We start from the raw sequence: 22,094 nt of genomic DNA, 5'->3' as shown, positions 1-22,094 counted from the left end.
TGGCCAAACCAAATGGATAATTCAAAGAGACTTGCAAAGATAACCAATCATACATAAAAGAATTCAGAGAAGATTCAAATATTATTCATAGATAGACTTGATCATAAACCCACAATTCATCGGTCTCAACAAACACACCGCAAAAAGAAGATTACATCAAATAGATCTCCACACGAGAGGGGGAGAACTTTGTATTGAGATTCAAAGAGAGAGAAGAAGCCATCTAGCTACTAACTATGGACCCGAAGGTCTGAGGTAAACTACTCACACTTCATCGGAGGGGCTAGGATGATGTAGAAGCCCTCCGTGATGACGGCCCTCTTCCGACGGAGCTCCAGAACAGGCCCCAAGATGGGATCTCATGGATACAGAAAGTTGCGGCGGTGGAATTAGGTTTTTGGCTAATCTTCTGATCGTTTGGGGGTACATGTGTATATATAGGAGGAAGAAGTACGCCGGAGGAGCAACGAGGGGCCCACGAGGCAGGGGGCGCGCCTTAGGGGGGCGCCCCCACCCTCGTGACCGCCTCTTTTGTTCCTTGGAGCAGGGTCCAAGTCTCCTGGATCACGTTCGGTGAGAAAATCACATTCCCGAAGATTCTATTCTGTTTGGACTCTGTTTGATATTCCGTTTCTTCGAAACACTGAAATAGGCAAAAACAGCAATCCTGGGCTGGGCCTCCGGTTAATAGGTTAGTCCCAAAAATAATATAAAAGTGGAAAATAAAGCCCAATATAGTCCAAAACAGTAGATAATATAGCATGGAGCAATCAAAAATTATAGATACGTTGGAGACATATCAGGCATCCCCAAGCTTAATTCCAGCTCGTCCTTGAGTAGGTAAATGATAAAAAGAGAATTTTTGATGCGGAGTGCTACTTGGCATAATTTCAATGAAAATCTTCTTAATTGTGGTATGAATATTCAAATTCGAAAGATTCAAGACAAAAGTTTATATTGACATAAAAAATAATAATACTTCAAGCATACTAACAAAGCAATTATGTCTTCTCAAAATAACATGGCCAAAGAAAGTTATCCCTACAAAATCATATAGTCTGGCTATGCTCTATCTTCACCACACAAAGTATTTAAATCATGCACAACCCCGATGACAAGCCAAGCAATTGTTTCATACTCTAACTTTTTCAAAACTTTTTCAATCTTCACGCAATACATGGGCGTGAGCCATGGATATAGCACTATAGGTGGAATAGAATGGTGGTTGTGGAGAAGTCAAAAAGGAGAAGATAGTCTCACATCAACTAGGCATATCAACGGGCTAAGGAGATGCCCATCAATAGATATCAATGTGAGTGAGTAGGGATTGCCATGCAACAGATGCACTAGAGCTATAAGTATACGAAAGCTCAAAAAGAAACTAAGTGGGTGTGCATCCAACTTGCTTGCTCATGAAGACCTAGGGCAATTTGAGGAAGCCCATCATTGGAATATACAAGCCAAGTTCTATAATGTAAAATTCCCACTAGTATATGAAAGTGATAACACAAGAGACTCTCTACTATGAAGATCATGGTGCTACTTTGAAGCACAAGTGTGGTAAGAGGATAGTAACATTGTCCCTTCTCTCTTTTTCTCTCATTTTTTTATATTTTTTATTTGGGCCTTTTCTCCCCTTTTTTATTTATGGCCTCTTTTTATTTGGGCTTCTTTGGCTTCTTTTATTTATTTTTCGTCCGGAGTCTCATCCCGACTTGTGGGGGAATCATAGTCTCCATCATTCTTTCCTCACTGGGACAATGCTCTAATAATGATGATCATCACACTTTTATTTTTCTTACAACTCAACAATTACAACTCGATACTTAGAACAAAATATGACTCTATGTGAATGCATCCGGCGGTGTACCGGGATATGCAATATGACAATGATGAATGTGTCATGATGAACTAGATGGTGGAAAGTTGCATGGCAATATATCTCGGAATGGCAATGGAAATGCCATAATAGGTAGGTATGGTGGCTGTTTTGAGGAAGGTATATGGTAGGTGTATGATATCGGCGAAAGGTGCGCAGTATTAGAGAGGCTAGCAAAGGTGGAAGGGTGAGAGTGTGTATAATCCATGGACTCAACATTAGTCATAAAGAACTCATATACTTATTGCAAAAATCTAGAAGTTAACAAAGCAAAGTATTACATGCATGCTCCTAGGGGGATAGATTGGCAGGAAAAAACCATCGCTCGTCCCCGACCGCCACTCATAAGGAAGATAATAAATAAATAAATCATGCTCCGACTTCATCACATAACGGTTCACCATACGTGCATGCTACGGGAATCACAAACTTTAACACAAGTATTATTTAAATTCACAACTACTCAACTAGCATGACTTTAATATTATCACCTCCATATCTCATAACAATTATCATGCTTCAATCTTTTCTTAGTATTCAACACACTCAAAAGAAAGTTTTACAAATCTTGAATACCAAGCATATTATTATTAAGCAAATTACCATGCTATTAAGAGACTCCCAAATAATTTCAGTGAAGCATGAGAGATCAATAGTTTCTTTAAAACAAATCCACCACCGTGCTCTAAAATATCTAAGTGAAGCACATAGAGCAAAATTATAACGCTCAAAAGGTATAAGTGAAGCACATAGAGCAAAACTACTTAGCTCAAAAGATATAAGTGAAGCACATAGAGTATTCTATCAAATTTTAATTCATGTATGGCTCTATCAAAATGTGTGTACAGAAAGTATGATTATGGCATACTAAGACACAAATAATACAAGACGCTCCAAGCAAAACACATATCATGTTGGTGAATAAAAATATAGCTCCAAGTAAATTACCGATGGAAGTGGACGAAAGAGGGGATGCCTTCCGGGGCATCCCCAAGATTTGAATTTTTGGTGTCCTTGGATTATCTTGGGGGTTCCATGGGCATCCCCAAGCTTAGGCTCTTGCCACTCCTTGTTCCATGATCCATCAAAAGAATTCACCCAAAACTTGAAAACTTCACAACACAAAACTCAAAGAAGAAAACTCGTGAGCTCCGTTAGTGAAAGAAAACAAAAGACCACTTCAAGGTAGTGTAATGAACTCATTCTTTATTTATATTGGTGTTAAACCTACTCTATTCCAACTTATCTATGGATTATAAACTATTTTACTTGCCATAGATACATCAAAATAAGCAAACAACACAAGAAAAACAGAATCTGTCAAAAACAGAACAGTCTGTAGTAATCTGTAGCTAGCGCAAGATCTGGAACCCCAAAAATTCTAAAATAAAAGTCTGGACGTGAGGAATTTATCTATTAATCATATGCGAAAAGAATTAACTAAATAACACTCTCCAAATAAAAATGACAGCAGTTGTCGTGAGAGCTAAAGTTTCTGTTTTTACAGCAAGTTGAACAAGACTTTCCCCAAGTCTTCCCAATGGTTCTACTTGGCACAAACACTAATTAAACGCAAAAAACACAACCAAAACAGAGGCTAGATAATTTATTTATTACTAAACAGGAGCAAAAAGCAAGGAATAAAAATAAAATTGGGTTGCCTCCCAACAAGCGCTATCGTTTAACGCCCCTAGCTAGGCATAAAAGCTATAGGCTTTTGGGTCCTCTTCTGATCGTTTGGGGGTACGTGTGTATATAAAGGAGGAAGAAGTACGCCGGAGGAGCAACGAGGGGCCCACGAGGCAGGGGGCGCGCCCTAGCGGGGGGGGGGGCACCCTCGTGACCGCCTCTTTTGTTCCTTGGAGCAGGGTCCAAGTCTCCTGGATCACGTTCGGTGAGAAAATCACGTTCCCGAAGATTTTATTCCGTTTGGACTCCGTTTGATATTCCATTTCTTTGAAACACTGAAATAGGCAAAAAACAACAATTCTGGGCTGGGCCTCCGGTTAATAGGTTAGTCCCAAGAATAATATAAAAGTGGAAAATAAAGCCCAATATAGTCCAAAACAGTAGATAATATAGCATGGAGCAATCAAAAATTATAGATACGTTGGAGATGTATCAAGGACCAACTATGTCCGGATTCCCGAGCTCTCTGAGCCGGACACCCGTTCGCGGGAGGACAACACCCAATCCCTGAACTTAGAGTCAGGCAGCGGGCCAGGATTATCAGGTCACATGCCGGAACCGGAACTTCCAAATTCGGAAATTCCTCGGCCCCTGGATCCCAGATCAGGTGAGGGTTCGGATTCAATTCCACCCAGCCACCCAAACATAAGCGATCTTTCCCACATCAGGCAAGAGCCCCAGGAAACATTACATCACTATTGGGCCAGATTCCTCCTTGCGATGAACAAGGTTAAGAACTGTCGCGAGGAAGACACAATCCTATTTTTCTGCAATAATTGCACGGACAAGGGAATCCTTAACGCCATAAATTGCCGTGGGATAACATGCTTCGCTGACTTGGCGTCTATAGTACGAAAGTACTGTGCGATGAAAAGTGCCTGGAAAACCGAAATAAACTTTTGGGATAATCCGGCCCTGAATACAAACCCAGTCCGAAACAAAAGGGTGCATTATCACAATACACCCGGGTCAACTACCAAAAAGCAAAAACCCTCTACAGGGTATGGAACCGTACTGGAGGGATGGCTCAACGGATCCTGCAAAATTCATAGTATAGTGGATACAATACCAACGCACAGCCTTAGAGCATGTTGGATACTCCAGCAGGTGGCCAAAAGTGGTGAGGATCTACTTCTCTCAAATACCACAGAACACCATCCCGTGGATAACAATACGGTGTTAACGGTCTTTGAGACCTTCGCGTCAAATAATAGACGCAAGCGAACACTCCGCAGCATGGCCGAAATCTGCCACATAGAAGCAATAAATCCATGGAGTGACACGACTATTACCTTCAATGCCGGTGACGAACCTAAATTCTGAATAGCCCGAGCACCAGCCGCACTAGTCCTCAGTCCAATCATGGACGGTTTTCGACTCACCAAAGTACTCATGGACGGCGGCAGCGGATTAAACCTCATCTATGAGCAAACTCTTCAAAAGATGGAAATAGACTGGAACCGCATTGAGCAAAGTAGCACAACCTTTAGAGGAATCATCCCCAGTCGGGAAGCACGCCGTGCTGGGAAAATCACACTAGATGTGGCATTCGGCACGCCGGATAATTACAGGTCCGAAGAAATTACATTCCAAGTGGCCCCATTCAGCAGCGGTTATCACGCTCTTTTAGGACGGGAGGCATTCACAATCTTCCAAGCCGTACCCCATTACGGGTACATGAAGCTCAAAATGCCCGGGCCCAACGGAATCATCACTCTCGCCAGCGATCCGGACACAGCACTCCGTGCCGAAAACAAAACAGCCGCATTGGCCCTCGAGGCATTATTCGAAGCCCTCTCGGCCGAGGAGTTAACCACGCTACGCTCCATAGTGGACAGAGACAACGTGATACTTGACAAGAGATCCAAGTCCACCTCTTTTAAACCAACGGATGAAATAGTCAAATTCCAAGTCCACCCAATGGACCCTACAAAAACAGCCTCCATCGGGGCACAGGTAAGCCCCGCTGTGGACGCCGCATTACGAGAGTTCCTGCGCGAGAGCTGGGACATATTCGCCTGGCATCCCTCAGGCATGCCAGGAATCCCACGCAGGCTGGCCAAGCATAGCCTCAATATCCTAAAGGTATTCAAGCCGGTTAAGCAAGCTCTTCGGCATTTCTCCGAACCTAAGAGACTGGCCATGGGAGAGGAACTAGCCAAGTTATTGGAGGCCGGAATCATCAAAGAAATAAAACACCCGGACTGGCTAGCAAACCTGGTGATGGTACCAAAGAAGGACAAATCCTGGAGCCTTTGTGTCGATTTCAAAGACCTCAATAAAGCTTGCCCAAAGGATCCCTTCCCCCTCCCATGCATCGATCAAATCATTGATGCTACCACAGGACACGAGTCATTGTGTTTCCTCGACGCATACTCCAGTTACCACCAAATCAAGATGGCGGAGTCCGATCAAGACGCAACCGCATTCATCACACCATACGGTCCATTCTGTTTTAACATAATGCCTTTTGGGCTCAAGAACGCCGGCGCAACATATCAGCGCATGATTCAGACATGTCTGGAGAAACAAATCGGCAAAACAGTAGAGGCATACGTAGACGATGTGGTTGTCAAAACCAAACATGTCGACTCTTTGATAGACGACTTGAGGCTCACATTCGACAACCTTCAAACATACGACATCAAGCTCAATCCGAAAAAATGCGTTTTCGGCGTACCAGCCGGAAAGCTCCTGGGTTTCATTGTCTCCAGTAGAGGTATCGAAGCTAATCCGGCCAAAATCCGAGCTTTGTCACAGTTGGCTACACCAACAGACCTCAAACAAATCCATAAGTTAACTGGATGCGTGGCGGCTCTAAGCCGCTTTATCTCCCGCTTAGGAGAAAAGGCTTTACCCCTTTATCGCCTTCTTCGGCACACCGAACACTTTGAGTGGACAGACGCTGCCACAGCCGGATTGGAAGAAATAAAGGCCATTTTGGCAACCAACCCAATCCTGGCCGCGCCAAACATTGGCGAACCAATGTTGTTGTACATTGCGGCAACTTATCAAGTTGTAAGCGCATTGCTCGTCGTCGAACAAGAAGCTGCCGGACATAAATTCCCTCTCCAAAAGCCGGTATACTATGTATCCACTGTCCTCACTCCATGCAAATCACGGTACCCACATTATCAAAAGATAGCCTATGCGGTATTCATGGCGTCCCGGAAGCTACGACACTACTTTCAAGAGTGTTCGATTACAGTAGCCTCGGAAGTGCCACTTAATGATATTATAAACAACCGCGATGCTACGGGCCGGATTGCCAAATGGGCCATTGAGCTCCTCCCGTTCGACATAACATACAAACCTCGACGAGCCATTAAATCGCAAGTATTGGCCGACTTCGTCGCCGAATGGACGGAGGCCGAACTCCCTAAAGAGTACGGCTCATACTCCAACTGGATCATGCACTTCGACAGTTCTAAAATGCTGGCCGGTCTAGGGGCTGGCGTCGTCCTGACATCCCCAACTAGGGATACCGTTCAGTACGTACTGCAAATATTGTATACAGACTCCAACAATGCAGCCGAATACGAAGCTCTGTTGCATCGTCTTCGGATGGCAGTCTCCATGGGCATTCAATGCCTGAAGGTGCGTGGGGATTGAAACCTCGCAATATCCCAAATAAATGGAGACTTTGACGCCAAGGATCCGAAAATGGCGGCCTAACGAAACACCATCCTAAAAATGTCAGCTCGGTTCGAGGGGCTCGAGTATCACCATGTGGCTCGGGAAAACAATCAGGCGGCGGAAGTCCTCGCCCGCATCGGCGCAAAACGCGATACGGTCCCCCCAACATATTTCTGCAAAGGCTGTTCAAGCCATCCGTAGTATGGGAAGGAGACACCGGTAACAATACTCCGGACCCGGCCAAAATGCCCGATACCGAATACTCTGACACAATCAGAGGCTCTGCCACCGAAATAATACCTTTAGCCCACGTAATAATGGCCATTATTGCCCCGTGGACAGAACCATTCCTGGCCTACCTAACTAGACAGGAACTTCCGGAAGACCAAAATGAGGCACGCTGCATAGTGCGGCGATCCGAGGCCTACAGGGTCCATGAGGGAGAATTGTACAAAAAAAGCACTACCGGATGCCTTCAAAGGTGCATCTCCGAAGAGGAAGGGCGGAATCTTTTGGCAGAAATTCATGCCGGACTCGGCGGTCATCACGCCGCTGCGCGGGCCCTTGTAAGCAAGGCCTTCCGCACATGATTCTATTGGCCAACATCACAGGCACACGCACAGGACTTGGTCCAACGTTGCGCCGGTTGCCAGCTCTTTGCAACTCAAAGCCACATGCCACCCGCCGCCCTCCAAACAATCCCCATTACATGGCCCTTTGTGGTCTGGGGGCTCAACATGTTTGGGCCCCTTAAAGGGGGAACCCACAAGAAAAAAATACTTACTGGTCATGGTGGATAAATTCACCAAATGGATAGAGGCCAAACCTGTTAAAACAGCCGAATCCGGACCGGTGATAGACTTTATATCCGGGGTTGTACACCGTTATGGCGTCCCCCACAACATCATCACTAACAATGGCACGAACTTCATGGATGACGAGGTAGAACTCTGGTGCAGCAAAATGGGCATCAAGATCGATTATGCTTCAGTCTATCACCCACAAACCAACGATCAAGTCGAGTGAGCAAACGGTCTTATAATGAGCGGCATTAAACCCAGATTAGTGCGTTCCTTAACGAAGTCTGACACGCACTGGGTAGAGGAGCTCGAATTCGTACTCTGGGGGCTGCGGACCATGCCGAATCGTAGTACTGGATATACACCATTCTTTATGGTGTTTGGCGCAGAGGCAGTCTTGCCCTGTGACATAATTCATGACTCACCTCGAGTGCGCATGTATGAAGAAAGAGAAGCCGAGCTCGATCGACAGGATAGTCTGGACACCTTGGAGGAGGAGCGCGACGTAGCCAAAGCCCGTTCTGCATTTTATCAGAAACAGGCTCGCAGATACCAAAGCAGAGAAGTACGGGCCAAAACTTATAACGTTGGCGAACTAGTTCTACGCCTGCCGGATAAGAAAAAGAACAAGCTCGAGCCAAAATGGGAAGGTCCCTTCATTATTGACCAAGTTCTGACCTATGGAGCATACCGACTGCGGGATGCATTGACTAGTCGACACGAGCTGAACCCATGGAACGCGGCGAGGCTCCGAAGATTCTACGCCTAGCACCGGACTCTATGTTAGTCCCCTCCCTTTGTCCATTTTCTGCATATACATCAACTGTCTCGTTTCCCTTTCTTTCCTTCTCTTATTATTTCTCTAGGCCTTCAAGGGTCTCCTTGTGCCTCGCTTGCACATTACAGATGCGCTAGCCGCACTCTTCATACCTGGGGGCTTCTTTCACAGAAGCTTAAATTATTTATCTGGGCCTCACGCCCAACACATGTGTTATACTTCCGCATGTACCTTTTTTCACCATTATATGCATCGATGTGACTTAAGTTTTGGCCAAGCTAGGTTGCCTGGCTCTTGTATTTATGACCTACATTCCCGTTAATTCGGCTAGCGCATAAGGGGAGAACCTCTGCGATTGTTACTGCCGGGTCAGCCGGATGTGTACCTTAGACTGGGTGAAGCCGAAAGCTAGCGTTCTTAAGGGAATATTCGGTCGGTGAACAAAAGATGATTTCTATTTATTGTCCATACCTGCCCCCAGATGCTTTTTCTGTGTTTCTTATCACAGTCCGGACATGCACTTTAGGGCAACGCCTTCTGGCAGGGAGACGGGCGGCCACAAGGCCTGGGCAACGCCCTGCATCACCTGCCGAACTTGTTCGTGCAGATGTGATAGCTCGGACAGAAGATCACCCGCAGACCCGAGCATTTCCTCCGCGGGATGACCCGTCAGCATACCTACAGACATAACGCTGTTAGATAGCTTCTTCGCTGAACTCTTTTAAAAAGGATTCGTTCAAACACTTACTGAAAATACCGCGCCGAAGCCGCTTATTCTCCTTCTCAGAGTCCGCAAGCTGGCCCCGAACGTCTTTTAGTTCCACGTTTAGCTTAATGTTGGCATCTTAGAGATTGTTTTTCTCCAGCATAACCTTAGTCAGCACGCGTTTGCCAGCTTCTAGCTATCACATAACATGCTGGTCCCCCGGACTTTCTCCGGACTCATCTGCAAAATCAATTGTTAGATCTGCAGACATGCCGCACACTATACGGTAACCACCATTCTTTAAAGTAAATGTTACCAGTGGGAGGTTTTTTCTGTTCCTGTAATGCGGCAAGAGCGGCCCCCAGTTGGGTCTTGCATTCCTCCAGCTCCTGGGACAGCCTAGTATTCTTCTCTGTAAGAACCTGCACATTAAAGATGATCCTTAAATCAGTTCTGCTAACTGTTTCAAGTCTCAGGGGCTACTGATACTCACCCGTGCAACCTTTACATACTGATCCATGGCTCTGGCTAGACCATCTTGAGTAGCACGGAGGTACCCTTCTCCAGAATTGAAGGCGTCGAACGCCTCTGGTGAGAAACAAGCGTCGCGGAGTACGGCCCGGCGGCGCCTATGATTCATCGCGCTTTCCACTTCTGAGTTTGTAGTGGATAATCTATCTGCATCCTCTGTAGGGGGATTATCCGGCGTCTGCCCCATATCGCCTTCCGCCTCCATGTCCAGTCCTGGCGCCCGACTACTGGAAGCTTGATTGGCAGCATCGCCGGACATATTCCGGTGAGCGTTCTTTCTGTTAAAGAAACGCGGGCGTCATTACATTTTGAGAAAGACGACAACCACGGAGTGGGGTTTTTCCTATACCTTTGCGTCGGCGTCTCTGTCCTGACCGCCTTCCTTTTTGGCCTACCCGGCCTCGGTACCTCTTGTTGGCGAGTTGCTGCGGGTTCGGGAGGGCGTCCTGAATGCCTTCCCTGTAAAAGATGCCATGTGTATATGGTGGGTGAATTCCTAAAAGGGGATCCTAGTTTTGGAGTTGGGACTTTTTGATTTTTCTTACCTGCCATGCAGGGAGCAGTCCGGGATAGTCGGTCGTAATGGCCACCAGGGCATCGTCGCAGCTTTACTGATAGAACTGCCGGTCTATCAGTTCCACAGAGATAACCGGATCTTCTTCAAGTCCGGAATCGAGGGCCCCGTCAGGGTCCTCTGGTTGTGGAGAAGGGCTGCTGACCTCCTTTATGGCTTTTCGCAGTTCCTGCCGCAAAGTGGCAAGGTGAATACTTCTGATTAAGAATGTGGGAAAAATGGGGGCAGGGAGATATAACTTACCCAGCTTGGAGGATTGTACATGGAGAATCCATCCCGTGGATTAATGCGGGTGAACTCCTCTTCCTCACCCTTGAACAGTTCAGACGGAATTTTCCCTAGAGCGGCAGCATTGTCCAGACCCTTACACCCGCAGCGGGTGGCGTCACCCGCCCCGTTATGACACCACAAGGGGTACCCACGATATTGAAGTGGCTGCACTCCCCACATTATGCAAATCGACATAACTTCGATTATTTTCAATCCTGATCGAGCCAGTGCTTTGATCCGGTTCATCAGATAGAGGACTTCTCCGTTGTCTTCCACCTGGGGGCTCCGTGGGCGCCAACTTCGGTGCTTCTTCAAATGAGCATTGTTGAACTCAGGAAGACCCTGCCGAATAGGGTCCGGAAGGGGGACGTCCTCCATATAAAACCATTCTAACAACTAGTCTTTGGACGGCTTCTTCGGGGTATCGGACAGGTATCCGGTATCAGCGATGCGCCATATTTCGGCTCCGCCCACTTGATAAAGTGATTCCCTTTGTGTGCAAGGGACAAGGCAAAATAGCCTTTTCCACAGCTCAAAGTGAGCCTCGCAGCCTAGGAACAATTCGCAGAGAGCGACATAGCCAGCGATAAGTAGAATGGAGGCAGGGGTGAGATTGTGTAATTGGAGGCCGTAGAACTCTAGGAGCCCACGGAGGAACAGATGAATTGGAAATCCGAGTCCCCTTAGTAAGTAAGGAACAAGGCAGACCCGTTCCCCCATGGAGGGACAAGGAAAGCTGTCCGCTTGCGCCCCGCCATTGTAGGTGGCAAGCCCGGCTCGAACGGGCACCATATACGCCGGAGGGAGAAATCCCTTAGTCTGCAGCTCGACTAATCAACTATGCGGGACTGAACACCTCTCCCAATCACCGGGCTTAGGGCTACGGGGGTGAGAGGAGGAGCTGCGGAGGTCGGCCATGCTAGAATGGATCTTTCAGAAACACGCTCTGATGAACTCTCACTGGGGGAGGATGGTATGGATTGGATCTAAGAATCTCTATTCCTTTAATATACAATTTATTTATCTGGCTAGGGGGGCAAAGGTAAAAACGCCCTGACGCCTCGTATTCGTTCGACGAGTGGGAGAAAGCCCTCACTGGGCACAAAAGCCAAGAGGTTCAACATTTGTGGAGCCGGACACTGCTTACGAACACTTGAAAGTTGGAGAAGAACCCGCCTTGCAATGCCGAAGACAACACTGCGCGCCGGACTCATTGTCATTGAAGCTTGGTTCGGGGGCTACTGAGGAAGTCCTGGATTAGGGGGTCTCCGGACAGCCGGACTATATCCTTTGGCCGGACTGTTGGACTATGAAGATACAAGATTGAAGACTTCGTCTCGTGTCCGGATGGGACTCTACTTTGCGTGGAAGGCAAGCTAGGCAGTACAGTTATGTATATCTCCTCCTTTGTAACCGACCTTGTGTAACCCTAGCCCTCTCCGGTGTCTATATAAACCGGAGGTTTTTAGTCCGTAGGACAACAGACAATCATACCATAGGCTAGCTTCTAGGGTTTAGCCTCTCTGATCTCATGGTAGATCTACTCTTGTACTACCCATATCATCAATATTAATCAAGCAGGACGTAGGGTTTTACCTCCATCAAGAGGGCCCGAACCGGGGTAAAACATCGTGTCCCCTGCCTCCTGTTACCATCCGCCTAGACGCACAGTTCGGGATCCCCTACCCGAGATCCGCCGGTTTTGACACCGACATGCGGTCTTCGGTCTTGTTGCACCAAAGGGGAAACCTTTGTCTCGCCACTCGGGAACCTACGCATGTGCGGTCTCCTTTGCACCGATATGGAAACTTCTCCCGCCGGCGCGTGGTGGCGCCCGCTGGCACGGTTCGTCATGGCTTGTGTCACTGCCTCCTCCTGAGGCAGCACTTGCCTTGAGTTCTCCGTCCTCCCGAAGCAGCCTAGCCGAGCCCACTCTAGGGAGAGGTCTCGGTCACCCCTCCGGAGCAGCCTAGGTGAGCCCGCTCCCTGAGGGGGTCTTGGTTGTTCTCCTCGCGAGGGCTGGCCCCCTCGCGAGGGTCTTGAGCAGACGGTCGATCAGCTGGGCCCTACCGGGCTGTACCAGGAATGCGACGTGGGCCGCAGACAGGCAAGTCTAGTTACCCTGGTTCCCAGTACGCCGATAGACTCCACGGGATACTGTTCATCTCCACCATCGACCTCCTCCAGCCTCCACAGGCTACCGTCGACCTCCACCAGCCTCCACGCGCTCATGTTCATCTAGCCTCCACAGCGCGCTACTCCACCGGCTACTGTTCGACCACCCCTCCACAGGCACCCCTCCACCGTCTACTGTTCATCTAGCCCTCCACACCATGGGGTCCTGTTCATCTAGAGGCAACGCCACCGCTCACTGTTCATCCACCCACCGCAACGCTCACTGTTCATCCCAGAGGCAACATCGATCGGCTTCAGTTAGCAGCAGCAGTGAAGGAATCGCTCGATCAGGTTCAGTAAACAGCCATCGATCGATCGCTCGGGTTCAGTAACGTGTAGCCTGCAGTGCAATCGCTCAGGTTCAGTTAGAGCCCAACGCCTCGCTCGGGTTCAGTTAGAGCCAACGCCTCGCACACACGCGCGTGTGTGTACGAGATAAACGCGCATCACTCGGCTGCCGACCTCCCACCATTACCGGGAACTCCCCGAAATTTTCCGCGCCCTCGCTTCTACCACGGTTTTTTCCGTCATGGACGGCCCAAAGAATGTCATGCAACTGCGTCTTCGGCCCGCCTAGGACAAAAAGCCCATTTTTCTGTCATGATTTTTTGTCATAGAAGTAGGAGACCACCACATCTATGATACCGGGTTTTTTCACAATTATCGTCATAGAAGTGTCATATGTATGACAGAAAAAAATTTGTTCGGCTCAAAATGTCACGGATGTGTCTTTTTTTTGTAGTGTAGGTGGTCTCAGGACAGCCGTACTATATTCTTTGGCCGGATTGTTGGGCTATGAAGATACAAGATTGAAGACTTCGTCCCGTGTCCGGATGGGACTTTCCTTGGCGTGGAAGGCAAGCTAGGCAATTTGGATATGTAGATCTCCTCCCTTGTAACCGACTCTGTGTAACCCTAGACCCCTCTAGTGTCTATATAAACCGGAGGGTTTAGTCCGTAGGACAACATACAATCATACCATAGGCTAGCTTCTAGGGTTTAGCCTCTACGATCTCGTGGTGGATCAACTCTTGTAATACTCATATCATCAAGAACAATCAAGCAGGACGTAGGGTATTACCTCCTTCAAGCGGGCCCATGAAAGCACAAGTGCTCCCTAGGTGATTTTGGTAATTAATGACAACATATGTCTTGTTGGACTAACACTTTTCCCTAGTATGTTTCACATGTGTTCAACAATTAAGTGGCATGGACTAGAGGATGTGGAACCCCATCAAAATGCTAAGGACAAAAAGATTGGCTCAAGCTCAAAAGCTCAACACTCTACATTTTATATTTTAGTGATCCAAGATCACATTGAGTCTATAGGAAAAGCCAATACTATCAAAGAGGGATGAGGTGTTGTTTAATGAGGTTCTTGCTTCATAGTGCTTAGTGATATGCTCCAAAACCCTCAACTACCTTCCCACATCCACATATGACCTAAACCAAAAGTCAAACTCGGCCCTACCGATTCTTTCTATCCGGCGCCACCGAGTTTAGAATGTCATAGCCACTGCCACAAACCCTAATCAGTTCGGTCTCACCGATGGGATCTCGGTCTCACCAAGATGGGCTTGCAAACTCTCTATTACCCATTGCAATATTTTTGGTCCCACCGAGATATGCAATCGGCCCCACCGAGTTTGCTTGGCCAACTCTCTGTTTCACTTATTACCCAAATCGGTCCCACCGAGTTTGAGTAATTGGTCAAACCGAGTTTTGGTTTTACCCTAACCCTAGCACATCGGTTCCACCGAGTTGATCTAGTCGGTCCCACCAAAAACCCTAATGGTCACTAGGTTTGCTAAATCGGTCCGACCGATTTTTTCACTTTGGTCTCACCAAGATTGGTAAATTGTGTGTAAAGGTTAGTTTTTGTGTGGAGGCTATATATACCCCTCCACCCACTCTTCATTTGAAAAGAGAGCAACCAGAACATACCTACACTTCCAATACACATTTTATGAGAGAGAGAACCACCTACTCATGTGTTGAGGCCATGATATTCCATTCCTACCATATGAATCTTGATCTCTAGCCTTCCCCAAGTTGCTTTCCACTCAAACCTTCTTTCCACCAAATCCATATCCCGTGAGAGAGAGAGAGAGAGTTGAGTGTTGGGGAGACTATCATTTGAAGCACAAGAGCAAGGAGTTCATCATCAACACACCATTTGTTACTTATTGGAGAGTGGTGTCTCCTAGATTGGCTAGGTGTCACTTGGGAGCCTCCGACAAAGATTGTGGAGTTGAACAAAGGAGTTTGTAAGGGCAAGGAGATCGCCTACTTCATGAAGATCTACTGCTAGTGAGGCAAGTCCTTCATGGGCGATGGCCATGATGGGATAGACAGGGTTGCTTCTTCGTGGACCCTTCGTGGGTGGAGCCCTCCATGGACTCGCGCAACCATTACCCTCCGTGGGTTGAAGTCTCCATCAACGTGGATGTACGATAGCACCACCTATCGGAACCACGACAAAACATCCGTGTCTCCAATTGCGTTTGAATTCTCCAAACCCTTCCCTTTACATTCTTGAAAGTTGCATGCTTTACTTTCCGCAGCTCATATACTATTTGCATGCGTGCTTGATATGTATTGTGTTTGTTAAACTAGTGCCTAAACTCCACTTCAACTTAAAGAAATTAAAAACTGCAACTTTTGGCACTTAGTGTCTAATCACCCCCCTTCTAGACACCTCTTCTCGATCCTTTCAATTGGTATCAGAGCTTTGGTCTCCATTGCCTTGGTTTAAACACCATTGGAGGAAGATGGATGAGTCTACTTTGGGGAGTCTTAGGCATAGAGTGCCTATTCTTGATGGAGAATATTTTCATGAGTGGAAAAATGAAATGCTTGAGATTTTCAATGAATATCACTTGAACAAGTATATTGCTAGCCCTTGTGCACGTCATGTTGATCCCATGCATTGTACCCTTGATGAATCAATTGACATGATTCGCAATCTTAGAACTGTTAATCTTATCACTAGAGGCTTGCCTAGAAACTTGATTGGATGTTTGCTGACTCTTAAGTGTGCCTACACCATATGGAAATTTCTTGAGGAACTCTTTCCTAATTATTCCTTGAAAGATCTAGATGAAATCCTCCATAATTCTATTGCCTTGATTAAGATGAGTTCCAATGATCCCAAATTTGGCGACTGCTTAATTGAGCTTACTAATCTTACGAGTTCCAAAGGAGAAGTTGGAATCATTAGCAATATCATTTCTAGAGCTATTAGAATTCATAAGGATAACTATAAATATGATCATTTATCTAATGAATTGCCCTCTCTAGGAATTGATCAATCACAAGATGATGTTGAACATGAATACTCGGATGAGGATGATGATGATAGTGACTATGATCTCGATGATGCGATGAGACACTTTGGTCTTATGGCAAATCTTCACGGCTACATGGCAGGAGGAAAGGAATGGGTCCTTGATAGTGGATGTATTTATCATATGACCGGAGATAAAGACATGTTCCATGAGCTTGCTGAAAATGACGGCCCTCGAAAGTATGTCACTTTTGGAGATAATTCAAAGGGTAAGGTGGTTGGCCTTGGTAAGGTGGCCATCTCACATGATAGCTCCATACAAAATGTCATGCTCGTTAAATCTCTTGGCTACAACTTACTTTCAGTATCTAGACTTGCTGATTTCAATTTCAATGTCCTATTTACTTAAGTAGACTGCCAAGTGTTTCCTAGAGATAATCATAAAATGGTCTTTACCGGTATATGTAGAGGAGATCTTTACATTGTTAATTTCACTAAAAAGGATCAACCTAAAACTTGCTTAATTGCTAAATCTTCTAAAGGCTGGTTATGGCATAGAAGGCTAGGCCATGTGGGCATGCGAAACCTTGACAAACTCATTAAAGGAAATCATATCCTTGGCGTCAACGATGTCATATTTGACAAGGATAGACTTTGTAGTGCTTGTCAAGCAGGGAAAAAGTTGGAGGAAGTCATCGCGCTAAGAACATCATGACCACAAGAAGACCACTCGAGCTACTTCACATGGATCTCTTTGGTCCAAATGCCTACAAGAGTCTCGGTGATAACTCATTTGTTCTGGTCATAGTTGATGATTTTTCAAGATTTACGTGGGTGTTCTTTCTTGATGACAAATCGCAGGTCCAAAAGATCTTCAAAAACTTTGCTAGGAAGGCCCAAAATCAATTTGACGTGAAAATCAAGAAGGTTCGGAGCGACAACGGAACGGAGTTCAAGAACGCAAATGTGGACACCTTTCTTGACGAAGAAGGGATCGCACATGAGTTCTTGGCTACGTACAGACCTCAACAAAATGGAGTTGTTGAGAGGAAGAAACGGACTCTTATCGATATGGCAAGAACGATGCTTGATGAGTACAAGACGCCAAAACAATTTTGGGCGGAGGCGGTAGAGATAGCTTGTCATGCAACAAATCGCTTGTATCTTCACAAGCTACTCGGCAAGACGGCATATGGGCTCCTCACCGGTAACAAACCCCAAGTTGGATACTTTCGAGTGTTCGGCTCAAAGTGCTACATTCTTGATAAGCATCGTCGTTCTAAATTTGCTCCTAAGTCTCATGAAGGTTTCCTACTTGGTTATGGCTCAAACTCTCACACATACCGTGTCTACAACAATTTCACCTGAAATGTTGAAGAAACGGTAGATGTGAAGTTTGATGAATCTAACGGCTGACAAGTAGAGCAGTTGCCAATTGATGTAGGAGACTAAGGGAGTCCTGGATTAGGGGGTCTCCGGACAACCGGACTATCTCCATTGGCCGGACTGTTAGACTATGAAGATACAAGATTGAAGACTTCATCTCGTGTCTGGATGGGACTGTACTTGGCGTGGAAGGCAAGCTAGACAATATGGATATGGATATCTCCTCCTTTGTAACCGACCTTGTCGGTGTCAAAACCGGCGGATCTCAGGTAGGGGGCCCCGAACTGTGCGTCTAGGCCGGATGGTAACAGGAGGCAGGGAACATGATGTTTTACCCAGGTTCGGGCCCTCTTGATGGAGGTAAAACCCTATGTCCTGCTTGATTAATATTGATGATATGGGTAGTACAAGAGTAGATCTACCACGAGATCAAGGAGGCTAAACCCTAGAAGCTAGCCTACGGTATGATTGTTGTATATGGAGTTGATTGCCTACGGACTACAACCCTCCGGTTTATATAGACACCGGATAGGGTTAGGGTTATATAAAGTCGGTTACAATGGTAGGAGATCTTGAATATCCGCATTGCCAAGCTTTCCTTCCATGCCAAGGAAAGTCCCATCCGGACACGGGACGAAGTCTTCAATCTTGTATCTTCATAGTCCAGGAGTCCGGCTGAAGGTATAGTCCGGCTACCCAAACACCCCCTAATCCAGGACTCCCTCAGTAGCCCCTGAACCAAGCTTCAATGACGATGAGTCCGGCGCGCAAATTGTCTTCGCCATTGCAAGGCGGGTTCCTCCTCCAAGTCCTTCATAGAAGATTGTAAACACCAAGAGTAGTGTCCGGCTCTGCAAAATAAGCTTCCACATATTGCCATAGAGAGAATAATATTAACACAAATCAAATCTGCTGACGTATTCCGCAGTGCGTCATCACACTACAGCCAAGTCGTTCACTCGAATCGTTTTCACTTTTCCACCTCAGCGTGTTTTGCGAGGCGGTTTCCTTGGCACGTCTTGTCAAAGAAGAGATCGGGTGCCCCTGTTTTACGGGATTCTCATTAATACGGACGTGGGTAACCCAATCATGCCCGTTAGCATGTTTTCTCGATTAAAGGCGAGTCCCAAACGGTTATGGGGAGGGCTCCTGGTATTCAACCTCTTATAAAGAGACCAGGGCCTTACTCCTTTTCTCCAATCCCAAAACAAGTTCGCCCGTCGCCTCGAGTTCCAACACCCTAGGCTCCCGATTCCGGGCGCCTCAGACCTTCGACAATGTCCGGTTCTGACTTTCAAGGCCGATGGATGCCCTCCTCCGTCACGGAGGAGGACGTGCTAAAGTTGAGAGAGGCTAAGTTTTTGACCGCCGAAATTTCGCACAGGTTGCCTACTCAAAGGCAGGCTATCCCCAGTCCCCAGCCTGGTGAGAGTGTAGTGTTCGTGTCTCACTTCCTTCAGGGGTTAGGCTTCCCGATGGACCCCTTTGCGAGGGGACTGCTGTTTTATTACGGGCTGGAATTCCACGACTTAGCTCTGGAGTCCATCCTCCATATCTCCTCGTTTATCGTTGTATGTGAAGCGTTCCTCCGTGTTACCCCTCACTTCGGATTATGGCTCAAGACTTTCAAAGTGGATCCGAAGATGATCAAGGGACGGCACGCAGAGTGCGGAGGCGCTGTTATAAGCAAAAATGCTGATGCTCCATGGCCCGAGGGCTCTTTTCAAGAGGAGCTAGGCTTGTGGCAACGAGAGTGGTTTTATATCACCACTTCCCCGAGCACCAAGTAGGTGGCGCTTCCTGCCTTTCGCTCGGGTCCCCCACCACGGCTAGCGTCATGGGTTAACAGAGGGTTAGATTGGGGTTTGCCCAAAGACGTGCCCCTATTACAGGGCCGAATTAAGGATCTCTTGGAAGGAGACCTCATCTTGGTCAAGGTGACGCAGATCATGCTGATTCGCCGAATATTGCCCGGCAAACATCGCCCCCTTCGCCTGTGGGAGTTTAATCCAGAGGGACCGCGAGCTCTCCAGAACTTTATGGGCGGAACACCTGCGGAGATGTATAGACTGTTCTTCGGATCACAAGAGATGTGTCCGGATTTAACCAAGGACGTAGGCCTAAGCTGAAATCGCCCGGATACTCAAGTAAGCAACCTTGTGCCCGGACCTTCTATCCATATAATTGTCATAAACTTGCCCCTAAAAGAGCCATCCTTTTAAACAGGAGTGGATAGCGAAGGCAAAGCTGATCAGGTGTCCGGCTCCCCTTCCTGAAACCAGGCCGGATCCTGTGCTGGTCAGGATGCTGGAGATAATTCCTTTGGAGGGGGAGGACAAGGAAGCTATGGCCTCCTTGAAGGAGGCTGCTCCGAAGGGAGGAACCGACAATTCCTCTTCTAAGGGGAAGAATAGAGCTGCCTCTGACGACCCGGAAACCATGGCCTCGAAACGGGAGAGAAAATCCTTGTCAGAGGGTCCGATGCCGGGGAGTTCCTCGGCCGGACTACGCCCTCAAGGGGATCAGCCCTCTAGTGAGCCGTAAGTGGAGAAAAGATTTTCCTTTTGAGGGATGAGGGAAGTCCTTGATTTATATCTGAGAAGATTAACCAAACCTTTATCTTGTAGCTCGGACCTCAGCCCTTCTTAGCAGAGCTCGTCTTCAGGGGATCTCCTTCCGGAGATGATGGAGAGCGGGACGCCTCCCCCTGCCATGCCGCTTAGCGAGGCGGGCGACCCTGAGGTGTCGTTGCAGAGGGTTTCTCCAAATCCGGTAGGGGCGGAAGGTGGCTATGCGGCCCCCCGAGGTTCTCCGTGTACGGCCTTCGAAAGAGGTCATGGGACGAGCCCAGCACCATCTGGTGCTCAGCCTGAGGAGCTAAAGATTTTGCTGGGGCGAGCTTCTATCTCAGAGGAGCACAGCGCGTTGATGGGCATGGTGATTGAAAGGATTTCATCCGTAGAGAGCGGATTGTATGAGGCCATCAAAAGTTTACTGACGGGTTTCGAGGTACATTAGATAATGTATACTTTTGTCAGTTGCGCATGAGTAAGATGCGCCCTGTATAGATAGTAGCCCCTGAGACTCTGCGCATCATCAAGAAATGACGGCACGCGGAGGATCATAATCCCAGGTCTAAGATGTCTCCTTTGAATGTAGGCGGCAGGGTGTCCGAAATCGAGCCGAACTGACGATTTTGCCGAACTAAGGCGGCAACTGGACGTGGCAGATGCCGACATCACGCTTGTCAATAAGCAGCTTGATGAGGCTCAAGGTATGTAATTCCTCGGGCGGCATCAGGTAAGAATAGTTTTATGCCTGTGTCTTACGATGTGTGTGCTTGACGCAGATGGTGCGGCCGCCGTGGAGAGTCTTAGGGCAGAACTTGCTCGAGCTAAAGAACAAGCCAGCGAAAGTAATGCGGCCACCAGGAAAGCCCTTGAAGAGCTGAGAGCCGAACAGGCTGCTCATTGCCGAAGCAAGGAAGAGATGGCCGAGATGGCCGAAAAGTTAAAAAGCGCTACAGACCGTTGCAGACTTCTTGAAAAAGAAGACCAGGCGAAACAGACAGACTTAGAGAAGGCCGTTGCCAATGCCAAGGACGCGCGCTCTGTGATGAGAGCTGCGAAGGAGGAGCTACGTCAGGCCGAACAGATTGCGGCTGGAAAGCCCTTTATGTTGCGAAGGAAATTTTGTGATCCGAAGTGTGCTCCGTTGGACCGGATGTGGAGTGTGGAGGATACCTATCTGGACTTGGCAGTGAGTGCTGCTGATGCAACCGAACACTTTCGAGATCAGAAAGATCACGAAGTGGAAAAGCTTTTCTGGTCGCAGTTTCACAATCCAGAGCGTCCACTGGCAGTGGATGATCGTTTGGCTCAATGGGCCGAACTGAATAGGTTGTCTGGACTCGCCATGAAGTACGTCATGGGTCACCTATGGCCGGGGAGATCGGAGCCGAAGAGTTATTTCAGCTTGGTGCAGCAATTCCTTGACGCGGTGCCGTGTATAAATGCAATGAAGAGGTCAGCATGCATAGAGGGTGCTAGGATGGCTCTTGCCCGTGTTAAGACATACTGGGCAGAGATGGAGACCACCGTTGTTGCATCCCGAGATTCGGACAAAAGCCGAGTACCCTCCGAGCACTATTTTCAGGAAGTTCTTGAAGGCGCTCATGTAATAGAGACGCAGTGCCCGAAAGATGCTATGTTATGATAGCATATGTAATTATAAAGTAATGCTTTGATAAACTGTAGTGGCCTTTTTTATACTTGTGCCTCCAAGTATTGGGAACACCTCCTGTGCGGCCGTTTTAAGATATATATATATATATATATATATATATATATATATATATATATATATATATATATATATATATATA

This window comes from Triticum aestivum, chromosome 7A, assembly GCF_018294505.1.
Source record: "Triticum aestivum cultivar Chinese Spring chromosome 7A, IWGSC CS RefSeq v2.1, whole genome shotgun sequence".
Classification (NCBI taxonomy): domain Eukaryota; kingdom Viridiplantae; phylum Streptophyta; class Magnoliopsida; order Poales; family Poaceae; genus Triticum; species Triticum aestivum.
This window is presented reverse-complemented; position numbering follows the sequence as displayed.